Here is a 17,659-nt window from a genome sequence, read left to right as displayed (position 1 = left end):
TCTGTAATAGTATTTTACTAGCTTCTGAAATAGTCATCTTTATGCATCATAATAAAAATTTCATGTTATTGGAGAGGTATGATATATTACATAGTTAAATGTGCTGATTGGACAAGAGGGGGCTTTCTGTGAATAAATGATACACTACTCGCTGTAAAAAAAAACCAACAATATATTACTTGCATCACCATATTACGGCCTTACTAGTATGCAAGTTCACAGCTTTCTTCTTCAAAATACATTGCGTCTCTTGGAGCACATAGATCAGGAGCTGTTATGACCTTCATTGTTTGCCCTGCTGTCCTAAGGAACACCTACAGGTCTCTTAAATATCAAGATGAGGCATAGTTAGAGTCCATTACTGCGTCATATACATGCCAAACATGGCTTTTGGCTGCAGTGCTATTTCAACTGCAAATGGTGGCTGTGGTTGCTATTTCAACAGTGAAGAGCTGATAAAGTAATCACATATAGCATATATCCTGAGCACTAGAAGTAGAGAAGGGGAAGTCTGGTAAGAAAGTAAAAGTATACTGACAAATACTACATACAGAAAATTTACTCTTCACTTGGCTAGTACTGGTATCTATATGTTAGTGGAAATAATATGACAATTAGTAGTGGAAGGATTCCAAAACCTACAGTTGGGAGAGAACTGTGGAGGCTTTGTTATAGCTCATAACAGTGCTAAACAAAGTTTGGGCTTCTCTTAAAGGCAACAGGAAACAACTAATTTAATGCTAGTTAAACTCATGCCAGAAAACCTTTAAGCCTTGTATCCAGTTGTCAGCAATAAGCAGTTAGTACAGAGGTGAGAATTAATCCTGCAGTAAGCCACCATCTTTCTTGATGTTTTGTTCATCGACCATGAACTTTAAACTATCCCTGGTTGAACTGTTTTCTGCAGACATACTTATTTTAAATACAGCAGTGAATCTAAGTCATAGCATACCATGACAGAAGTAAAATGCCTGCATGTAGAAGCAGTTGTCAACCATTTCCTGTTTAATATGCTAAGATGATGGACAATTACTCTCTATAGCTAATAGTAATTTAGGACACCCCTTCCCTCCCCCAGTACTTGAACAAATGAATACTGTATTAATGGCAAATGTAGAACACCCTTGTCGTGGTTTAAACCCAGTCAGGTAACTCGTTCACTCACTCCCCCCCCCTTTCTTGCCCTCCCCCTGCTCCCGGAGGGACGGAGAGGAGAATCGAAAAGAATGCAACTCCCACGGGTTGAGATAAGAACAGTTTAGTAACTAAGGTATAACACAAATCACTACTGCTACCACCAATGATAATCACAGAATCACAGAATCACAGAATCCTAAGGGTTGGAAGGGACCTCAAAAGATCATCTAGTCCAACCCTCCTGCAAGAGCAGGGTAACCTAGAGTACATCACACAGGAACTTGTCCAGACGGGCCTTGAATATCTCCAACGTAGGAGACTCCACAACCTCCCTGGGCAGCCTGTTCCAGTGTTCCGTCACCCTCACTGAGAAGAAGTTCCTTCTCAAGTTTAAGTGAAACCTCTTGTGTTCCAGTTTGCACCCATTACCCCTTGTCCTATCATTGTTTGCCACTGAGTAGAGCCTGGCTCCATCCTCGTGACATTCCCCCTTTATATATTTATAGACACTTATAAGGTCACCCCTCAGTCTCCTCTTCTCCAAACTATAGAGACCCAGCTCCCTCAGTCTTTCCTCATAAGGGAGATGCTCCACTCCCTTAATCATCTTTGTTGCCCTGCGCTGGACTCTCTCCAGCAGCTCCCTGTCCTTCTTGAACTGAGGGGCCCAGAACTGGACACAATATTCCAGATGGGGTCTCACCAGGGCAGAGTAGAGGGGAAGGAGGACCTCTCTCGACCTACCAACCACCCCCCTTCTAATACACCCCAGGATGCCATTGGCCTTCTTAGCCACAAGGGCACAGTGTTGGCTCATGGTCATCCTGTCGTCCACTAGGACCCCCAGGTCCCTCTCCCCTACACTGCTCTCTAGCAGGTCGTTCCCCAACCTATACTGGAACCTGGGGTTGTTCCTGCCCAGATGCAGGACTCTACACTTCCCCTTGTTATATTTCATCCCGTTATTCCCTGCCCAACTCTCCAGCCTGTCCAGGTCTCGCTGGATGGCAGCACAGCCTTCTGGCGTGTCAGCCACTCCTCCCAGCTTAGTGTCATCAGCAAACTTGCTGATAGTACACTCAGTTCCCTCATCTAAATCATTGATGAATATATTAAATAATACCAGTCCCAGTACTGACCCTTGAGGCACTCCACTAGTTACAGGCCTCCAACTAGACTCCGCCCCATAGACTACAACTCTCTGGCTTCTCTCCTTCAGCCAGTTCGCAGTCCACCTCACTACCTGATCATCCAGTCCACACTTCCTCAATTTAGCTGTGAGGATGCTGTGGGAGACTGTGTCAAATGCTTTGCTGAAGTCAAGGTAGACCACATCCACCGCTCTGCCATCATCCATCCACCATGTTATTTCCTCATAAAAGGCTAAGAGATTGGTCAAACATGATTTCCCCTTGGTGAAGCCATGTTGACTGCCCCTCATCACCCTCTTATCCTTGATATGCCTTAAGATGGCACCAAGGACAAGGTGTTCCATCACTTTCCCAGGGATGGAGGTGAGGCTGACCGGTCTATAGTTACCCGGGTCCTCCTTCTTGTCCTTTTTGAAGACCGGAGTGACATTTGCCTTCCTCCAGTCCTCAGGCACCTCTCCCGTTTCCCAAGACTTGGTAAAGATGATGGAGAGTGGTCTAGCAATGACTTCCGCCAGTTCCCTCAGCACCCGCGGGTGCATCCCATCTGGACCCATGGATTTATGGATGTCCAGATTGCTCAACTGATCTCTAACCCATTCCTCATCGACTAAGGCAAACCTCTCCGTCGACTTGACTTCATCTAAGGTCTCCGGGGTACAGGGCTCTTCAGGACTGCCTGCAGCAGAGTAGACAGAGACAAAGAAGGCATTCAGTAACTCTGCCATCTCTGCATCTTCTGTCACCAGGGCACCCATCCCGTTCATCAGTGGGCCTACATTGCCTCTGGTGTTAGTTTTGTCTGCCATGTACTTGAAAAAGCTCTTTTTGCTGTCCTTGACCCTTCTTGCCAGGTTTAATTCTAAGGATGCCTTAGTCCTCCTAGCTGCCTTCCTACATCCTCTAGCAGGCAGCAGCCTTATATTCCTCCCAAGTGGCCAGCCCCTCCTTCCATGACCTGTAAACTCTCCTCTTCCACTTGAGCATACCCAGCAATTCCCTATTTAGCCACGCAGGTCTCTTGGCCCTCTTCCTTGACTTCCTACGTGTCGGGATGCTCCGATCTTGAGCACGGAAAAAGCAGTCCTTGAATGTCAACCAACTATCTTGGGCCCCTTATCCTTCAAGCAGCCTTGCCCATGGGATTTCCCCTAGCAATTGCTTGAAAAGGCCAAAGTTTGCCCTGCTAAAGTCCAGGGTTGCAATTCTACTTGGTATTCTACTAGTCCTACCACACAAGATCCTGAACTTCACCATCTCGTGGTCAAATAATAATGATAAAGGAAATAACAAGGGAAGAGAATACATCATCTCGCCACCAGCCGACCGATAACTCGCCCCCCCCAGCCCGACCAAGCTCTGACCGATACCTCCTCCAACCCTGCAGTCTCCCAGCCCTTCCGGCTAACTCCCAGTTACATCCTGGGCATGACGTGCTGTGGTATGGAATACCTCTTTGGTCAGTTTGGGTCAGGTGTCCTGTCACTGCTTCCTCCTGGCTCCCCCTCCTCCCTGGCAGAGCATGAGGCTCACAAAGTCCTTGGCCAAACCAAAATATCCTTGTTATCAGCTCTGTTCCCGAGCTGAAAGTCAAAACACTGCACTGCACCAGCTACCAAGAAGGAGAAAAATGACTGCTACTGCTGAACCCAGGACACCCTCCTCTCACTGCTCCTGCAGAGCTGCTACGGTGATTGCGTATTTTGTTTGGAAGTGGATGAGGAACACCGTGGCAGGAAGCACAGAAAGGAGGAAACTTCACAGTGGCATTACAGTGTGTGTGACCAGTTATGGCATGGGTGGAGTAAGCATTGCACAGAAGCATTAAGGGGTTTATTTGTACCTAATTAATATAGTTGGCTACCACTGCAAACAGTCCTTCTCCATGTGATACTGTTGCTAGTGCTTGACATCACAGCTGCTAGGTTGGACCTAGATCCCTATGGTCAACACCAGCTTTGGGTTGGGAGGAAGCTGATAAACTGCCAAGGACTTACTGCTTTATTTTTTCTAAACAAGCAGGAAGACCCTTTTCCCATGACTTTCTGATCTGTGTTGACTAGTATAGCAAGTGATTACCCTATTGCACTGTTTTTTGGGAAGCATCCTTTAGAAGCAAGTAACAACTGTAACATCTCCCACCTTTTTTTGTGCACTTTATTGCATGCCTTTCTAACAGGAACCCCTTTCCAAGCATTCTTCCTCTAAACATCAGTGTTTATTCTCTTGCATGTTTGTGTTCCCAGAATGTGTTTTCAGGTATGACTTGCTATTATCTCATGTAATTTGTAACAAGAATTATACACAATGTGGCAGTTCTACTTACACTGCTACAAATATTACTGGGTATATATGATTCACTTAAAACATTTATCTGTGTTAATTATGTTCTTAGGATATGCATCATTGAGAACACTTAAACTATAAAGAATTAGCTTGATGTTTTACCAATTAAATACTAGGGAAACCTAAGCACAAACACCTTGACTGTATAGATTTTTCAAATACCATGTTAATGGTTATAAAAGACAGTCTGAGGTGACAGACTTATTTGAAGCTACGAGCTAATTAGCGAGGTCCTGGTTAGAACAACCTAATGACTTGATAAAGCTGTCTTGTGAAGAATCGATCTCTCTAACTTCCCTTGAAACTTTGCAAGTAGCTCTCATTAAGTGCTGGTAACATCCCTGAAGCTAAACATCAGGATCCCTGGACTGCAATGAGACCACCTACTACAAGGTAAATTTTGTTGAACAGTAGTATTATTGGGCAACCTCAGACCGGGGGGGGGGGGGGGGAGGGGTGGTGGGAAGTGATTCTTAGTTATATCCTCACACATCAAGAGTGTATACAGTACTCTGCAGGAGAAGAAAATTGTCTAGAACACTAGTTAGGTGGTAATTGGGGTAATTCACCACTGTTACACTGCTATTGATTTATCATTGATCTTCTGTTGTGGTTTGTATTTAGATTCCTATTCTTTGTTCTTTTTACCTGTTTCTGTGATGAATAGTTAAATGTGTAGGACAGGATTTGCTACTGCTTTCCACTGTAGATTTATTTTTCTTCAGTTCCAGGAACAAAATATGATAGACTTCTTGCAAAAGTGTAAACTCAGAGCTATTCTGGGATGGCGTTAACACTTCTGCACATCTACAGAAGGAACACATTTTTCTTAGATGGCTCATTTAGTTACTTTTGTTATTTTTGAGTTTCCTGTCTATATTTTTGTATAAAAATTAAACACTACCAAGTGAAAGAAGCAGATGCTTTCAAAATGCTGTCTTTTTTTTTTTTTTTTTTTAATTTTGAAGGCGTTAAGTTGAATTACTTCTCTTCAGCGTCGCTCGTTTCCTTTGAACCAGTGAGACATCACTTGATTCTCCTTGTCCCAGAAGATGTCCTAACCAGTAAGCTGAAAGAATTCTATTGGTGGCTCATAAAATAATGAAATAAATACATGAAATGGGAAAGTCTTGAAGTTCCTATCCTGCCACCCCTTCCTCACTGCTGGTGATCCAGAATTATGCTAGATAGTAAGCCCCAGGTCAAATACTTGAGGTGACCAGAAAAGAGGATACAACCCTTCCTCTTTTAGTGATGGAGTGTCTTTACAAAGAGTTGTATCCAGAGGTGCTGATGGTTACACTGCAGCTTGTCTATGACAGTTTAATATTCTTTAAAAAAAAAAAGATTGCTCAGATTTTACTGCAAAAAGTTTATTGTGATTCTTTTAGGTGAATTAAAATAACATGTTAAAAAACATGGTCTTTTTATTTAAAAAAGATAAGAAACAAGCTTTAGGTGTTTCTTTTCTATTAATTTTTGGCCACTAAAAAAACAGAAGTGCTTTAATTCTGAATATTATGGTTTTACACTAATGGCCGTGTTCTAACTCATTCTCTGGACAGATGCAGATTGTTACCTTTAGATATTTTAGATATGCTTTCAAAAGAAAGACAAATCCATACTATATTATCTGAAGTATTTTCTGTGTAGAATAAGGTATACAGTGCAATCCTGGAATATAATACATATTTTCAGTGTTCTATACCTTCCCCAAATCTCAGCCCTCCCACCAGTGACTGGCTTCCAGAAAACTATTATCCTGAGGATGCTTACCTTCTCCTATATTATCTTGGTTTAGCTTTTTTTGGTATGTTGGTGTTTGTCAACAAATAGGGATGGCTTAATTGGGAAGAAGGCAGAGAAGAGGCAATCACCTTCCTCCTGGTATTGTCTAATGTGAAATACAGCTCTCACTTTACATGATGTGCTTCTGTTAAGCAGCTGTGTAGATGCTTCTTCACCAAACTCAGATTTAGGCTGACTGTATAGCCTAATATATAACAGCCAAATGCAACAATTTCTCTGATTGCAGAAGACAAAGGGGACTTTAGCAATCTGATATGTCAGCTCTTGGCACAGTACTCATGACAGAGGTATTGTTTATCTTAAGAAAGGGCTGAATGTGTTTTCACTTGGGACCTTATTGTTTTATACTGGGAGCATGGTATGTGAACATGAAATGGGTCTGTGATGCTGCTACCACACAGTACAAATAAAGGGAGCACTTGAAATGTGTGCAGGAGTGTCTGTTGCAGAGCTTCATTCTGCACTGCCTGTAGAGGTAGTTTGGCTAACTACAACTAAGCTGTTGTATCTTTGGCATTATGCTGTTCAATGCAGAAAAACTGAGAATGTGAGAAGCAGTATGGCTGCATGGCATTGCTCTGTGCCTCAGATATTTCCACAGAAACATTTAGCCCCATAAAAATATAGGTGAAACTATACTCTGGAATGTGAGCTAATTGGAAAATCCTTTGAAAAATCTTCATAAATTGCCCAATAGAGATTGCTTAGGTAATCTGCATGTATCGTGAGATTATGAGGCTTTGATATTTAGATTATTTTTCTTTAAGCCAAGAAAGATCATTCACCCATGAAAGAAACTAGCAAAGCTTGTTTAAAAAACACAGTATGTTTGAAGACATATCCCATATGAAAGCAGTCATATCTTGTTTTGTCAGTTTTGATCACAGTTAATTATCTGTTCATTTATCTCAAGTATGCTCTTATAAAAAAATGCCCACAATTGTTGATATAGTTCACTGAACAGCATACATCTTTAAGGAAGTTACATTTATTTTCATTTCAAGTGCCTAGATTGTTTTTAAAGGAAATTCTAAATGAAGTCTTTGTGATTAGTATTAAGAAAGTGTTGACAAGCAGTAGGGAATACTAAAGAGTTTGTTGAATTACTATGTCTGGGTATGTAATTTGTCTTTAGATTTGTGGTACTTTGAAAATCAAAGCAAAAAGAAAACAGAAAGGATCAAAAACTTCAGGAAGCTCTGTGCAAAATACATACTGAGGCAAACCCGAAACTGTCTGAGGAATAATACTTAAAAGTCAAACCTTTTCTGAATACCTCAGATTGAGAAGAGCTGACACGGGTGTCTGAAGCTAATTGATGAAATATAAAAAGAGGACTTAAGAGGGTGAGCACAGCAAAGGGATTACATGGGTTTTTTCTTGCGTTGCTGCTCACCATTATGGAGTTTGGTGACCACACATAGAAGGCTTAGGTTTACTCTGTCAGGGAATCTGTTAAGCTGTTTTGGGGAAAAGATTTATGAAACATTGTAGAGAAAATGAATAGGAAGAAATTGTGATGACCAGATGATATTCATCAGAGTTCTAAAATTAAATTGCTTACCATAATCCATAGGGGAATCTCCAGCTTAAAGTTGTGGTGGTATTGCAGGCAGGAATTAGCTGATGTAGCACCAGTGTTTTCTTTTTAAAGGCTTCAAAGGTGTTCTAGGTGACTGCAGACCTAGTGACTATGCTATCTAGGCAGGGTAAATTAATGCAAATTTTTTTGAAAAGTATTATTAGTAAATACAGATTAATAAAGTACACCACAGCGATTGCAGTTTTATAAAGAGAAATTTCCTATCTCATGAGCAAAAAAATGATTAGGGATGTAAAATGAACTTATGGATATAATTTTGCTCCTTAAAATCTGAGACACAAATTACTGGGAACTGCAGAGAATTCTGGAAATTTATCATTAAATATGTGTGCTGCTCTCAGTGTTCCCTAGACATCCCCTATTGGACATGATAAGGGGGGAAAGTTTGAACTATGTAAGCATTTCACCAGATGTGAAAATTGATGTTGCAAAAGGATCTTGCATTGAGCTAGACTTTCATCAGAACAGATATTTACTTCTTGTTAGTATTCTGGTATTTTATCTGTGCTGTAGGCTGTGCAAAATATTTAATATTTTCTAGAATGAGAAACGAGCTATAGATGTACAGATGGCATACAGAAAAAAGCATTAAAATTTCACTGTCATTCCATTAATCTGATTTTGATATTCCAAAGTAGTCCAATTTCCAGGATAGTAGTAATCATGATAGGTCAAAAATCATCATTTCTTTGTGGGCTTTGGGGAGCCAATTTGTGATTTAGACTACTTCAAAGTAAGCTAACTGAATATATATTAATAACAACTAATGGTCTTTGTATAACTTGTTTTGTGGGTGAAACATTGCTATGGAAATGTGTTGCAGAATGGCTCCAAGAGCAAGGCCATGGATCCTTACAGGCCTTGTGCGAGCAAAGCAAAGTGTAGGCCTCACATGTAACTGGAAACCGAATGTGGGAGGAGAATGTAAAGGAAACTTTTTAGAACTAACCAATGCTGTTATGACTAGTAGGTGTAACTAACACCACGAGGATATAAGCAATGTGCGACACGAATAAAGTAGAAGCTTGCTTATCACCCATATTGGGTTGGCGTGTCTTGCTTCTCCTCGCCGTCAGCAAATGGTGCCCAAACAGGGACCTGGATAACAGGGACCCGGATAACGGGGACCCGGATAACAGGGACCTGATAATAGGGACTAAAAGCCGGGAACGGCGAGTGTGAGCGGCACCGGTGGCAGAGGCCGGGGAGAGCGGGCAGTGCTACTGCAGTGGTGTGTCTGACCCGGGTGCTTGGACTGACCAAAAGGAGTCCGCCGCTGGGGGGAGCCAGATAGAGCTGCATTGGGGGGACGATCCGGTAATGGACGATCCGGAGACCGAGGTTACAGGACGATCCAGAAGAGGACAATCCGGAACAGGGAACAGGCTGGCTGAAGAAAATGGACCGAGATGTAGCCCTTGATTTATTACAGCGCTTTTTAGAAAAGCGGGGAGTTAGGCCTGAGACTCTAAAGCAGCTAGCGGGTCTAGTGGCTGTAGGGAAGGCTAAGGGATTTTTTGTAGATCCTAATGCAGTTTTTGAGGAGAGTGAGTGGCGAAAGTTTGGTGATGAACTATTTGACTCAATGCTTGATGATGATAAAACGGCAAAGAAACTCGGTAAGCCATGGAGAGAAGTAATAAATTGTATAAAAAGATACAAGGCGGAAAAGAAAATTGCCGCTGTAGCAACAGAGAAACTAGGAACAGACGTCCCCGGTCGGTTGAAGCCAGGGGAAGATTACAACTCGTTGCCCCCAACTCGTGGGGCGCTCCCTGTGCTTGGAGCACGGGGTTTTCCCCCCCCTCCTTCTTCATCAGAAGGTGCAGCGGAGGAGGTGCAACTCTCTGCTCCCCCGCCACCACAGTTGAGTTCCGAAAAGCAGAGTGATTCCGAAAGTAGGGATTTTGAAAAGGACAGAGAAAGCCTAATAGAAGGGATAGCTGCGATGAATGTCAGGGAAGCTGAAAGGAAGAGGGTGCTGCCTCGGCACCGGATTGACTGGGGAGCCGATAAAAGCAAGAGCCAGGTCCGCAGATGGCCACATACCGAACAAGAGACACCTGACAAGAAAGACATAGCTGTGAGCAACGGAGACCCTGAGTTCGACCCAGGATCAGACCCTGAGTCCCCTGAATCCCAGCCAGATTTATATCCTCTGCTTCCAGACTCCGACTCTTCGTCTCCCGGGTCGGTCTGCTCAGCTCATCAGCAACTACTCACTGGCCTTGGAGATGCTCAGCTGCAACAATTGATGAAAAAGCTTGAAGCCCTCGAGACTGGGATTGAGACATCTCCATCGGCGCCTCCACCTTATCCTCCGCAAAACCCCTTCCTTGAAGAAGGCAACCAGGGGAGGGGGTGGGAGACGTATCGGGGGGGGCACAAATCCTGCACCCTGTTGGCATGGGTTAATCAAAGATGCGATTATTACTGGTGAATTTTCTGCAATGGGCCTCTCTGCATATCCTGTGTTTACTACACAGCAGGGGGGTAAAGAGTGGGAAGCTTTTGATCTCAAAATAGTTAAGGAGGCCTGACAAGCAGTGACCACATATGGGTTAAAATCCTCTTATACTCAAGCTGTATATGTTATGATTTTTTTGTGCTATTGACAGGAGACTTTAATGACTCCCCTGCTATAATACATGGTCAGGCATTAGGTTCAGGTTATACGACTAAAACTCCGGGTATTCTGGTCAAGTACAAGGATTTGGAAACCAGCATTTGGAAAGGTCCTGTGAAAGTAAAACTAACTGGTCGAGGTTATACTTGTGTAATTACAGATTCTGGTCTGCGGTGGGTGCCAGCTCGATGGGTGAAACCGTGGAAAGAGTCAGCACTACCCCAGGACAACCCCCCTTGTCAGTGATTGAATTAATTGAAATTTCAGCTTAGGACTTCCGTTTTATGTATGTTTTCCATCCTTCTTAAAGTGAAGAGAGCAATCTTTTTATGTTAAAGTAAAAAAAAAAAAACAACACGCACACACACAAAAAAAAAAAACAAAAAACCCCATCCACCACCCCCCACCCACCCACCCAAACCTTCAGCAAGACAAACACAGGATACAGGCATATTGTGTGCGTTTTCAGTGGTGGGAAGATCTTTTGTATGCTCTTATAAGGGGTATTGGGCATACTGTGACTCATTTAATACAGTCTCTCTGTGATACTCATGAACTAGAAGTTGGTAAAAATAAGTATGTCCAGGTTTCCATCAACCTTTGGAGACCTTTGTAGATATTGCTGGCCACTTCTCCCAACATAGGCTGGCCATCTCTGTCGGAATGAGTGTGCATTTTTGGTCAGTATAAAAGCCCAAGCCTCATGTGATGTGGGGGAGGCAGAGCCTCTGCCGGGACACCCGCTAGGTTGAGCCTGCCACCTCACACTGCAATGATGCTTCTCGGAGCTGGTTTCCTGTTAGTCTCCACAGGGTCCTTATACCACGTTCTGTACGTGGGACCGTGTAGTGGGAGTAATAATTGTCTTTTTGTGTTTCAAATATTGTACTTGTGTGGAGTGTGCTTGTGGGATCCCACATGTGTGTGTGTTGAGGGTAATCGGTGTTTTGTGTATTGTTGGGTTCATGTAAAAGCTTTTAACAGGTAGCTGTTTAACATTTCAGGCACGAAAGGATTAATGTAAAAGTGCGGCTACCGGCAAGTATTTATGGTTGCTGCTGAAGCAGGCAGGCGGCTGTAGCTGCTGCCCAGCAGGCAGGCTTTTGCAGGGATAAAAAAAAAAAAAAAAAGAAAAAGGCGTGGGGGGAAGAGCAATGATGCTGCAAATATGCAGTTTAACCTGTCTACTTCTCAAGAACTGATAACCTGGGGGAGGGGGTATATTTGTGTCCTAATGACTACAGGTCCACGGCGACTGCCTGCAAAGTTTGTCAAGCCCTGCCATGAGCTGGACAGACGAATGGAAAAACCTGATGCCTCAGCTACAGGAGCTGACCGTGAATACCCCAAGCAGAATGAGATAGAGGAAGAGAAAAACAAATGACTGCAAAACATCACTTGGGGGCAAATGAAAAGTAACATCCTGAATATGTGTGCTTGTAAAGTAGCTATTATTAGAGGTTGTGATTTTGTGTATAAAACCACCTGTATTTACTAGCTAGTTGCTAATAAGAAGCTACACCTTGTATTGTATAGATGTGTCACTTGTAAAAGAGATGTTAGAGTATGGAAATTTGCAGTAGCTGCTAGAAAATGCTAAGGCAAAAGCTAGAAAGATTTTAATACAACGGTAGTGTTATAAAGCAGGTGATGGAACAAATTAAGAGGGTGGGAGAATTCCACTGATAAGAAATTTCTTTGGCTAGTCCCTCGCTGCCATCAGCATCTTCAACATGCTGCTGCACCCTGTAATAGTTACCCTGCTAATGTAAATACGTGTGTGCCTTGCTGTAGTAGCGGCTTGTTACTGGGTATAAAACAAAAAGGGGGAGATGTGGAGACAGCGTTCTCACGGGAGAGTGGGTAATTGGTACATAAACTCTGAATAATCCTGAAAGATACAGCAAGGCCATGAGAGGCCCGAAGAAGCTTAAGCAAGCAAGATAAGAGGCTGGAATTCACGGAGTTAATGAGAACTGTGGACTGTTGGCAAGCTTTCAAGGTTGAGTTCTCACACCTGTGTTTAACCAATTATATGCTAGTCACTAAGGGTCTTCAAGACATGTATTCAATCATAATACGCCAAATCACTGTAAGTGCTTCAGCCGGGGCCTTGGCTCAGTTAAACAAGCTAGGCTGCTGGCTTGCTAAGCAAACAAATGCTACATCGAAGGCAATTTCTGATTTGTTGTTTGATGTTGACTCTGTGAGACATGCAATACTGCAGAACAGAGCCGCTATAGACTTTTTGTGGTTGGCACAGGGACATGGATGTGAAGAGTTTGATGGAATGTGTTGTATGAATCTTTCTGATCATTCTAATTCAATACAAGCACAGCTGAAAACCCTGGCTCAGCTTACCCAGCAATTGCAAGTGAGCAATGACCTAGGGATAACTAAATGGTTGTCCTCATGGGGCATTACAGGTTGGCTTAAAACACTGCTATTTGAAGGCTTGCGCTTATGTATCATTGTTATTTTAATCATTGTAGTTGTTAGACTTGCTTATGGTTGTTTAATGAAACAAGTGAACAGAATGACCAACAATGTTTTGCTCGCACAAAAGAAAAAAGGGGGAACTGTTGCAAAATGGCTCCAAGAGCAAGGCCATGGATCCTTAGAGGTCTTGTGCGAGCAAAGCAAAGTGTAGGCCTCACATGTGACCGGAAACCGGATGTGGGAGGAGAATGTAAAGGAAACCGCTTAGAACTAACCAATGCTGTTGTGACTAGTAGGTGTAACTAACACCACACAGATATAAGCGATGTGCGACACGAATAAAGTAGAAGCTTGCTTATCACCCATATTGGGTTGGCGTGTCTTGCTTCTCCTCGCCGTTGGCAGAAATGGATTACAGATAGTGGCAAAGAGTTTGATGCAGGCTGTTAGAAATAAGCTACTGTGTAAGGTATTTTCTATGGGGAATTTAATCAGTAATGACAGCTACAGAACTGCTGGTTTTTGCACATATAGGTATGAAAAGATACAGAATTTTTACCAAACATTTACTGTGACTTGTAATATATAAATTCTGGCTCCTGAACTGCATTTGAACAGTGTATTGTGAGTTACTTGGAAAGATTTTTCTGATACAAGCATATGCCTATATCTTTCAAATCTAATCAGCTGAATTCTAAATAAATTTCCTAAAGGATTTTTTTTTTTTGGCAGGGAGGCCTGTTTTCAGGGAAGGGGACTATCCTCATAGCAATATTTCTGTGCATTCCTGTTCCAGTCAGACATGTTTCTAATTTTCCTTTACGCCGTATAAAATGGACCTATGAGAGTGTTAGTATGAGAAATTCACACTGCCAAAGTCAGTATTGTGACTTTATATTTGGCAGTGTGGAAAAGTAATGCAGTGATGGAGTTCAGATAACAGGAGTCCATCTGCGTAGAACTGCAACCTAATCTTTGTGCCTAAGACCTTCTATATTTAGTCCTTTGTGTTTGCTCAGTTTCTTATACTTTGTATTTCAAAAGGATCTAATCAGATAGTTTATCCAGAATGACAGTGAAGAGCCACTGTGACTGTTATTTCAGAACAAGGGATTTTTACACCAATATGAATGCTTCATCAAGGCAGAACTGGTGACCCTGTAGTTATGAACATTCAACTGTTCCGTACAGCACTGGAAGTAAAAGCTGAATCACATAGCCTAACTCAAATCACCAAGGCCAACTTTTATTTGATTAATAGTAAATCTCAAAGATGTGGGATTTTTTTAGCGCTATGCAATACAACACTTCTCTAATGCTGCACAGAATGTTAATTGCAGTGGTTATCTATCAGTTCTGAAAATGCTTTTCAGAAGGACTCTCCTGACATCAGTAACTTGCGTAGCCTTACTCTTAGCTATCATGACATTCATTTTGCTACCTTATGCACAATTTATCAAGCAGCCCAGATCATTTCAGGTTACTGATCTGTCCTCCTAATTAGACTAATTTCCTTAGTTCTTGTGTCATTCATAATTGCTATCAGGAATTAATTAGTGTGTTCCTTTCAGGTCTTTCATAAAATGTTAAGTAATAGTTTAGAACTGCTCACTGAAATTCTACTAGAAACATACGCTCTTTTATTATTCCTCTCTAAAGGAAGGTCAAGGAGATATTTATCAGCTTTTTAATGTACTTACTGTGTCACCTTTTTAAATGAGTCCTTCCAATTGAAGTATTACACAAGAAGTTGGTAAGCAAGGCACTAAGCTACTTGAACTAACCAAGTATATCTTTATCAAAAATAATGTTGCCATTTTCCCCTCTCAATTTGTAATAATTATTTTAATCTTTATTTTCTTAGCACTTCATTAATAGTCTTGTGTCAGCCATTCAATATTTCTCCCAGGATCAGTATCAGGTTGACAAGCTGTTACTACACAGATTTCTCTGTCTACTCTCTAATAGGTGGGCAAAATTTTAGCTCTCTTCCACTGGGTTTGGAATATGGTTCCTGTGCTAAATGCTGTTGAACCTCAGCATTTCTACTTCAGCCTCCCTCAGGAAGCAGGCTGTTTGGATGCAAGCAATCTGGGAGCAGTTTCCCAACATCTGAGATTCAACTGCATATCCATTCTGTGATATGACAATGCTGCCTCTTTCCAACTTTCGAGTAAACAGATACATATCTGTTACCTAGCTTGACATGAAAGACACTTCATGCTGATTGCTTACAGAGTTAGAAATAAAAGTAAACGTGAGACACTATGCTTTTTCATTTATTAACTTTGATAACTTATTTCTACAGTGCCTTTTTCTTTCTTACCTCCCTTCTCCTTCCCCTTTCCCTCCCCAAGATTTATAACTTTTTGTTTTTCACTGTACTGTCATTTCATATGTGTTGTAGGATTTTATTACAGTGTCATTTTCCGCCCCATGAGAAGCATCCTGATTTTTCTCTTATCCATGAAACCTTATTCAGTCACAGGATTGTGATTTCTAAAAGCATCTGGTCAAGTAATGTTAAATAGCTTACAACTATTATGCAGTTTCATTAACATTTTATCAGTTGATTTGACCCATTTGTCTCCAGATTCATGAATATTGTTTGAACGTCTTTCAATTTGTTAATTAAAAAAACCATAATTTTCCAAAAGTGAAAGAATCTGGCAACAAAAAATATTTGCTTTTCATCATTGCATTTAAGTAGAGTCTGCAATAAGGGTGGATGAGTCTCATAAATTTTGCAGAATTTAGGCTTAAATTTAAGTTCATGCAAAAAATCCAAAGTGCATATATAAACTGTAGTCATTCAGAGAAGGAAATCTTTTGGTTGAAAGAGACTAATACTTGGCTTCTAAGCCTTTGAAGAAGAAAATACATAAAACTTGCCTCGCAGTTGGCAATGCTAAAAGTATACAGAAGTACCCAGTGAGATGTACACATACGCTCTGCCCCCAGTGCCCTTCTCCTTACTGTGACTGCAAATCTGGGTGCAGACCGTAGGAAGCTTTGTATGGTTGAATTTGGAATCAAACAGAAGCTGCTGATACAGTATTTTGTTAGTGTCTGCTCCTTGGTTGCACGTGCGTGTTACCTCTTGAGTGAAAGATGCTAGCACATAGTATGTGGAGATACTCAGAAGTTTCAATAGAATAAGCTGTTCCTGAAACTCTTATTTCCAGCATCATCACTGTAAGAGAGAGGCTGAGGCAAAGTACTCCCAAGTACTCCCAAGTACAAGGCAGTACTTGTCACAGCCAGTATGCACAGAAAACTGCATGGTACAGCATTTTCTTGAGAATAAAATATGTGCTTATATTCCAAGAGAACCTGCGAGGCAATATGTAACAGCATCATATGCAGTGTAATGAATTAGTCATGTGAAACTATTAATCATACACCTTTCACCACTTGCTCCTCTATTAATCCATTCCTTCCAGAAGTTTAACATTACAAATTCCTCAGACGTGTCATACACCTACCACTGTTTAATTTAACCTTAGGCTTCCTCAAGTCTCCTTTCCTTTCAGAATATCTTCTCGCCCTGCCCAAGGAGTGAAAGACAGCAAGATTCATATGAGAGGTTCTAAATTTTAGGGAGTCAGTTCTGGCATTATAAACCCAAGATTATCTCATGCTTAGCAATGCACAGCTGTAATAGTGAAGCTTTAAATTTTTTACTAACTGAAAAAAAGCAACCCGCAAACAGAAAAAGCAAGGTTTCTTTATTTTATGGATGAATGGGTGCAGCACAAAGCTGTGACTTTGCAAGAATCTGAATCTGAGTCGGGAGCTGGAAATAGGTGTCTAGGCAAAAATAATACCAGATGATATCTACAGTAGTTTGCTGACCTTTGGAGAAATGGAATATATACCTGATTTTATAAATGCAGGAGACCTTCTTTCAGGAAAATATTTACGCCTCAAAAGGATGGTATTGAAACACAGCAGAAATGAAACTTTAGGGTCTGATGCCTCTGGAAGGTGATTTGGGTTTTACTGGTATTACAGTGGTGGTTTTGTTTTGTTTCTTTTTGGAAGTGTTTGGGCATGGGAAAACAAAAGCACTTTTGTAAGTTGAATATAATAACAGAGTTACAGAATCATAGAATGGGGCCATATAAGATCAGATTGGAAAAAGGCCTCAGGAGGTCTCTAATCTGATCCCCTACTTAAAGCAGGATCAGCTGTGAAGTCAGACCAGGCTGGTCAGTGCTTTATCTAGTCTGTTACCAAGTACCTTTGAGGATGTAGACTGCATAGCATCTCTGGGCAGCGTGCTTTACTTAGGATGACTTTTCCTTGTATACATTCTGAACCTTCCAGTTTCAGTTCATTACTGTGAACCTCTGGATAGATCCTGCATCTGTCTTTCCAGCAGCTCCCTTGTAGATATGGGCAGAGTGCTGGCTAGGTCCTCCAAAGGCAGTCTCTTCTACAGATTGAACAACTCCTGGTCTTTCACCGTCTGCTTACAGGACAAATGCTCCAGCCCTAAGCCAGCTTGGTGGCCCTCCACTGAGCTCGTTGATATCTTTTCTATGC

Source organism: Pezoporus occidentalis, unplaced genomic scaffold (assembly GCF_034315485.1).
Source record: "Pezoporus occidentalis ecotype Australia unplaced genomic scaffold, CSIRO_AGI_Poc_V1 ctg2, whole genome shotgun sequence".
In the NCBI taxonomy this organism is placed as follows: domain Eukaryota; kingdom Metazoa; phylum Chordata; class Aves; order Psittaciformes; family Psittacidae; genus Pezoporus; species Pezoporus occidentalis.
The sequence above is the reverse complement of the archived record's forward strand: the minus strand, read 5'-3'. Positions refer to the sequence as shown.